The sequence below is a fragment of the Pinus tabuliformis genome, chromosome 3_1 (genome assembly GCF_031772625.1).
Source record: "Pinus tabuliformis cultivar Carrire ecotype Pingquan chromosome 3_1, CPIR1, whole genome shotgun sequence".
In the NCBI taxonomy this organism is placed as follows: domain Eukaryota; kingdom Viridiplantae; phylum Streptophyta; class Pinopsida; order Pinales; family Pinaceae; genus Pinus; species Pinus tabuliformis.
Genome location: NC_142301.1, coordinates 211189583 through 211197345, shown reverse-complemented (window position 1 = coordinate 211197345; position 7763 = coordinate 211189583).

Genomic DNA, 7763 nt, shown 5'->3' with positions numbered 1-7763 from the left:
TTGCAAATCGCTAATATCACAAATCGCAGCTTTGCATGGTCGCAGATCGCAGCTTCGCATGGTCGCAGATCACAGATCGCAACATCGCAAGGTTTTCACTTTGTCATTTTGTGCTGCTCGTGTGGCATTGCGACGTGCGACGTCGCATATCGGCCGTCGGCGTTTCTTTAGGTTCTCCTTTTTCAAACGCTCTTAATGCGCGCGATGCGATGGGTTCTCGCGTCGCTCCTTTTTCCGTTGCGACGCGATATAGCTTTTAGGGAGCTGATACAAAAGAATTTTTTTAAACAAAAATATTTTTTGGATTTTTGGCTAAGGGTCCCCCTTTGCTTGATGTTATTACTAATATCAAACAAAGAGGGGGGTTGTTGGTGACCACAACAGGACCATGTCGAAGTGGTCTGAGTTTCTCATGGGTTCTGGTAAGGCGCTCCCTCTGCAAATATAACCAAACTCTTTCGCCCACCTGAAACTCGTGTGGTACCCCTCCGGGTAAGGAGAAGTTGTTCCTGTGTTCTGTCACGACTGTATCCCTTTGTTGCTGCTGCTGTGTGGAGGAACCCTTCGCGGGGGTCATGGATGTAGCAACGATCTTCCCCTTACTTTGGGAGCGAACCAGACAGAAAATAAATTTCCTAGTCTGTGAGATGAGCTTGCTTCCTTTCTTAGCAGTGATCAAAGAGGTGGTGGTAGGTGGGGATACCTCTGGTATCCTGTATAATGAATTATCCAAAGAAATGATGATAGCGCGAGGCCTCGACTCATACACAGCATGTCACCTCCACAAGTATGGCTGGCCTAATAGTACATCACAAACATCCAGAAGTGTAACATCACACAATACCTCGTCTGTGAAGGGCTTGATGCTGTAGGGAAGGCAGCACTGCTGGCGAACTTTGAGATCTCGTCCTTCGTGAAGCCAACCGATACTATACGGTTGTGGGTGTGGTGTAGTTGGTAGGCCCAACCACTTCACGACCTCTGCTGAAATGAGGTTATTTTGGCTGCCACTGTCGATAATGAATTGCAGCGGCGAACCCTTCACCCACATTTGTGAGTGGAAAATACGTTCCCCCTCCTCTTGATCTTCGGGCTCATTTTTCTGGATCTTGGCAGTAGCAACAGTGGCACTGGGATCCGCATCAATGATCTGCTTCCCTTTGTCATTCCCCTTGTCGGGTTCTGACTTAGAGTCAGAACATGCATCTGATTCGGAAGCCTTCAACTCGGCCACCAGCGACTGCTTGGTCCGACACTCACTTGTGTTATGAGTGGGACTCTTGTGGAACTCAAACCACTTTCCTGTGTCCTTCTTCGGCTTCGCGGTGTTGTTCTTTTCTTGCGGCTTCGACGGGTTGTCTTGGGTCACCCCGCCTTGGCTTTGTCCTTTGGGCTTTGGATTTGCAGATCCAAAGTCTCGCTTCTTCTGTTTGAACTTTTGCTCGATTTTGACAGCATATCGGTATGTTGTGCCGAGTGAGGAGATGTTCAAGAACTCCATCTCTTCCTGGATGTTCCTGTGTAGGCAGCCGCGGTATCTAAGTACCAGATGCAGCTCAGAATATTTGATACCCAATTGTGTGCGAAGGGTATGGAAAATGTTTGTGAACTATGGCACATCTTGATCTCGACCCTGCCACAGTGTGGTCCATTTGATATATTTGTCCTCATAGCTTTTGATAGGGTAGTACTGTTCCTTGATGGCATCCCAGAAGTCATTCCAAGTGGGTGCGGCTGAAAACAGTGAGCCTATACTTTCATCCTTCTGTTCGCAGTAGCTTTCCCACCAGTCCTTGACGTGGGGGGCTGCTTTGAGAAGAGCGAAAACAATCTTTTCCCGACTTGAAAATTCATGAACAGAAAAATACCCATCGATCAGATTTAGCCATTTATCTACGGCATCTACGTCAATTTGACCCTCGAAGATGGGGATTTCAAAATTAACTTGTACCTTAAATGGTGTGGCATTTCTAGAGTAGCTGTTGGAAGCCGATGCGTCGCCTCTAGGTAGTTGCTGAAGGATTTGGGCAAAGTTGTCCATCATCGCATTCCTTTGTCACTAGAGGGCTTCCTCGAGCAAGATTTTGATAGGATCTACTACCCCCTCATTTTTTTTCTCATCTGCCATGGGAGGTCGTCGAGATTTACGAGGCTGGTCTTGCAAAGGTTCAACCAGTTCCAGACCTAACTCCTTATATCCCGACCTCGTTGGAGACATGCAAAGAAAAACACAGAAAAAGCAAACCGCTCTGATACCACTGATCCGGATTTAAACACGAACACAATAAAATACAGAGATAACCATAAATACAAATATGCTGCGGAAATAATACTTCGTTTCATTACTGTAAAATATTGAAATATGCTTACAAATAGAAATGGAAATAACCCAGCTAGGGCGATGGTAGCTTATCTCTGAGAAGAGATGTGTCGACTACATGCCTCTGAACTGTTCTCCAAAAACTATGTTACAATGAGGCTCGAGGGCCTATTTATTGTTTAGAAACAATGGAAAACCCTTCACATTCCAAAACCTAACCCTAGAAGATGAAATGCCAAATTTTGTGCCCCGTTTTTGGGTAAGTTGGTACATCAACTTCCCGGGGTCGCGAATTGGTCGTACTATCTCCGTTTGACGCGCATGATAGCCCGTTGGAAAGATCTATCCGAGGACTACGACGAAAAAGATGATTTCTAGGCCGAAAAAACATTGGCGGTGGATTTCCCAAAAAACATCGTTTAGGGCCTCAAAACGGCTCCGGAAGTTTAGGACCCGAAAAACTGCTAAAAATAGTAAACTGTGCTATAATTAACGAAATAGAAAAACTAAAAGAGATAGTTGTGGGGGTCCAAATGGGATAGGTGGGTGGCCACCAACATCCACCTGGATCAAGATGTTAGGATCGATTTCAATGTTGCCTGCAAATAAAAACCATCGGTTCATCTTTCTAGATCCACAAAGTCTTCCCCAATCAAGTCATTATACATATCACTAGTAGAACAACTGAGAGATGCACACAAAAAGGAACAATTCTATTACATACCACAAATCAGACGGATACATCACATATTTATGGTGATTGTGAGATCCAACCAAGTCCAAATATGAAAAGGGAGGTTAAGATATTCTCTAAACATTCACCTACAAATATGAAACCAATTCTAAACTGAGCATGGAATAATTATCTTCCAAGTCTATCCCTTAATTCTTACATGCACAATTACAATACATATTATAACAATAACATTCACCTCTGTCTAACTGGTCTTCATCAGCAACTCTACCCACTTTGCAATCTTCTAGAATCCACTCTTTACTTCTCCACATATTTGATCTTACCTTTTGACTCATTTAAAGTACACCCATTTCTGACCATCAATTGTGAACTTTGCAAGATCAACAAGATTGACATCTTGGTTCGTTGGGGCTTCTACGATAAGAGCTGACAAGTAATGAACCATACTATGGACTAATCACTATTTATCATATATTTCTCTTTTGGTTATCCATCTGTTGCTAGGCAGATGATCTAAATACTAAATGTGTTCAAAAGTTGATTTCACAACTTGAGCAGTTTCACACACATGGATCTCATACTATAACCTATAGTCATTGTTCAGGGGTTTCCGAGTGACAAGAGAAACAAACCATAATAGTATAAACAAAATCAAACTAGTGATGTGTTCAAGGGCTTCTGAGCACTAAGAACCACATTTGAATTATGAAACATTGTTTAATAGTTGATTCTACACCTTTTAATTTTCAAACAAAATATATAACGCCCATTAAAATGCATTGCTCAATAACCACCAAACAAATCTAAGCTATTAAAAGATATAAGTAGTTTTGGATGCCTCTTGCAATGGAATTTAAGCAGACAAAAACTCGTCCATATAATAAATTGACCCAAATGCCCACTCAGAGAAAACTTCAGGAAATTCAATCTATCAACACGCGCTGGAAAATTGCAAGGAGAATCCATGATGGTGGCGCCAATTTTCCAAGTAGCAATAAGGTGAAGTATCACAATGCAAGTGAATAACACCATGAAATCCACCCACCAGCCTTGCGACATGGTGCTTCAACAAGCCAGACATAGTCTGGTCATCGATGTATAATTGCAGAAACTTATGAATGAATTCTTTGAATGGTTCTATGATTACATGGGAAAATATTGCAGGCACGTTCTTCAATCCAAATGGCATAACATTGTACTAAAAGCACCCCAACTCTTTCGCGAAGGTGGTTTTTCTTTTGTCCTCTTGGGCAATCTTAATTTGATGATAATTGGAAAAATTGTCAGTAAAGGAATAGGCCTCCCGCCCTTCGACATTATCTAACACTTCATTTGTAAACGACGTCAAAAATAAATCATGAACTCATGCATCATTAAGCTTCTTCACATCTACACAGATCCTTATTTCGCCCTTTTGTTTCTTCCCTTAGACTAGCATCAGGCTCACCAAATCAGACTCTTAAATAGGTTCTATAATCTATGCCTCCAGCATTTCATCTAGCTCCTGGTGAACCTTTTCCTTAAACATTCGACCAAGGCGATAAGGCCTTTTTTTGACAAGCTTCATCTCTAGCTTCAATGTATCCTCATAACACCCAAATCACCAAGTATGCCCTTTAAATATAAAAACTTAGTGGGGAAGAGATCCTAGTATTTGCGAAGTAATTCAACAACGTTTTCCACAATAGCATCATCCCAATAGTCTCCAATCTTCACGAACTTTGATTCTTCTTCAGTGCCAATGTTTACTTGTCTTATTTTCAAATGTGTGGAGATGTCTGGGTTCTCTACTTATGATACTTCTACTTCACGATGCCCTTCTGTATCCAGAGTATTGATATTTCTCGGGTCTTCTTCCTCCTCTTCAGTGGTCACATTATAGCATTCTAGTGTGTGGCACAATTGGTTTCTCCAATTTGGTTGGGTCCATTACATAGGTTCCTTTGGTGTCCTGAAGATAATCACTTTCATTTCTTGAAGCGCTTCATCGATGCTTGCAAACTCGTCCTCAAAGTTGAAATTCAATAAGAACCCTTACTTCAATACATCCCATTATGTAGTGTCGTGGCGGAGCTATGTTTTGAGGTACCATTTCATGGGGATTATATCTAAGGTATGAAAAAATATATGTACCCATTTTGGCTGTGGTTCCATCCCCCATGCCTTAGACCACTTTTCCAAGTGATCGCACAGATCATCCTTCCCATTATACTTTTCAGTCAGTCTTGTATTAGCATGCCCAAATCATAACTTTATCATTCTTTTGTAATCTTGCCATCCAACAAAACTATCCTTACTTGTACCCCACCTCATGTGGTCGTAGAGTGCAACACCAACTCTAATGCTTGAAAATGGTGGTCCATTTAATAATCGCCTATCTGTGTTCTTAGCCGCATCTCACATCCTATTCATGCCTTATGCTTACCGATCTTTCTAAATGTGTGATGCTCCTAAGGAGTCTTTTCCTTATTGGTGCACTTGTATATTAACTCCTACAATCCTTCCACAACCTTCTTGCCCTACAGTAACCTCATACAGGTCTAAAAAAATGTAGTGAGTACGGAAGGGTCAACCTCCAAAATGACCTAGTCCATTTCATAATTGCCTATTTGTATTGTTAGCCGCATCTCATGTCCTATTCATGCCTTATGATTACCGATCATTTTAAATGTTTGCTTCTCCTAAGGAGTCTTTTCCTTATTGGCACACTTTTCTATTAAGTCCTACAATCCTTCCACAACCTTCTTGTCGTACAGGTACTTCATACAGCTCTCAAAAAATGTGGTGAGTACAGAAGGGTCAACCTCTTGTGTCGTACTAGTTTCTGGTGTCTTCTCCTAGCTTCCCGAGGTGGAGGCCTCAACGAAGTTCTTCTTTACTTCCATGAATTTTTCCTTACCGCGATTAAGGTCAAAGGTGGCTTCTTTCTTAGGAGCTTTACGGACCCATCCATCTTCTTCAAGCTTCTTTCCTTTGTCTACGCCATTCATTATACCACTTCTTAGTACAATATTAATGCTTTGATCCTCCTCGTGGGCCTCAACCCTCATTATTTGTAAGTTCTGTGTAGGCTATTGAGGCTGCATTTTCTTCTCTTGCATTTTATTTATTAGCACCGGACATTCTTCTATGGCATGGTCGAATTGTCTACAGTATTGACATGAAGGGTGTGTAGGATTTGAGCAATCTTGCACAAAGTGTCCTGGCTGTCTGCAGTTGTAGAAGATAATCTGATGACGACCCCTACTAGGTCCTCCTCCTTGTCCTTGAAAACTCTGACGTGCTCCTCCTGCTCTTTGATTTGGAGGCCAAGTTTCTTCTTTCATACGGTAAGTAGTGTTTCTTTCCATCATCGGCTCGTAGCTTCAACAGTGCCGCTCATCATGGCCCACAAATTTACTGAAATTACAGAACAGTTGTTGGGGTGTCTGAATGAACTTCTAAAGTAAGTGGCATTTATTTGTCGCATGTTGCTCGGTAACTTGACAAATAGCGCACCATGTCTTCAAAGGGGCTAGCCCTCCCCCTATAAGATAGTTCGCGTATACTGGACAATTATATTTTTCATGCCTGTGCCCCTTGCACTTCAAGCACCAAACCTTTGCGTGCACTTTTGGCTTAGTCTCCTTTTCTTTCTTCAAACTCCATAATTCTAGGTGTAGGCTCGATAACTACATGTGGATCTATTGTACCCCTAGGTTCGTATCCTGAATAGGTGACACAACCTCATCGCAATCTCCAAGGCTTCTACCTGTGTCGCTATCTTTTGTTGTAACAGAGAATTTCTTAAATGTGGAAAAATTGATGTGATAAACCAGTCGTGATGCTTGCTATTTGAGGTTTGAATGTTAGCCTTTATGATTTGGCACTTCAACCTCTGATCAAAGTCTTTAGGTGTCTCCTTGACTCTCATTAGAATCTCCTTAAATTCAATAACCAAATGTGCCTTAGATTTAGGCTTACTAAATTCTTTGTTCAAAGCTATCTGAGTGTCTGCTAATGATGCATGAAGATTGTCAGCACAATACTTAATGTAACATGTTAGTGTGTGATCCTCCAAGGCGATAACCAACTGCGTCTTCTTTATATTATCATTGGTGATTGGTTTCGCTATCTATAGAACATTCACAAAGAACTAGACCTACTTTGGATCTTCACTTCCTATGCCCTTGAATATCGACATCTTCATTGCGTTCACCATGTTGAATGGTGGAGGTGGAGGTGGGGGTGTGGGTGAAGGTGTATGTGGTGGAGGTGGAAGTTGATGTGGAGTGGATGGATGATGTTTTCTAGGAATACAGTAAGTTATTTGTTGAACAGTGCTTCGCAACGTACTCTGCATCACCCCTTTGTCATCACTAGAAGGAGGTCCAATCAATGGGCTATATTATGGTCTTGATTCTTCATAATATCTAAAGAATCTTCCACTTGGCATAGATTCGAACATTAAGGTAATGGCATTATTTTCTTTTCACACAACAACATCTTAATCCAACTATTCAATGACTTGACGTACTTACCTCGCGATCCTTTAAAGAATTTTCATTCTTCTTCGCTATAAATAAATGATGTGTCCACTACAAATTCAGTAAAAAATCCTCCCAAAATTCGATCAAGCCAGTGATCGACAACCCCTAGGATCTTGTTATCGAATGTCTCTAGTCTTTGCACCAATTCTAGCACCCACACTATAAGACTTTCAAGCTTCCACCTTCCTTGACCATATGCCACTTTAGCTAGTCACTC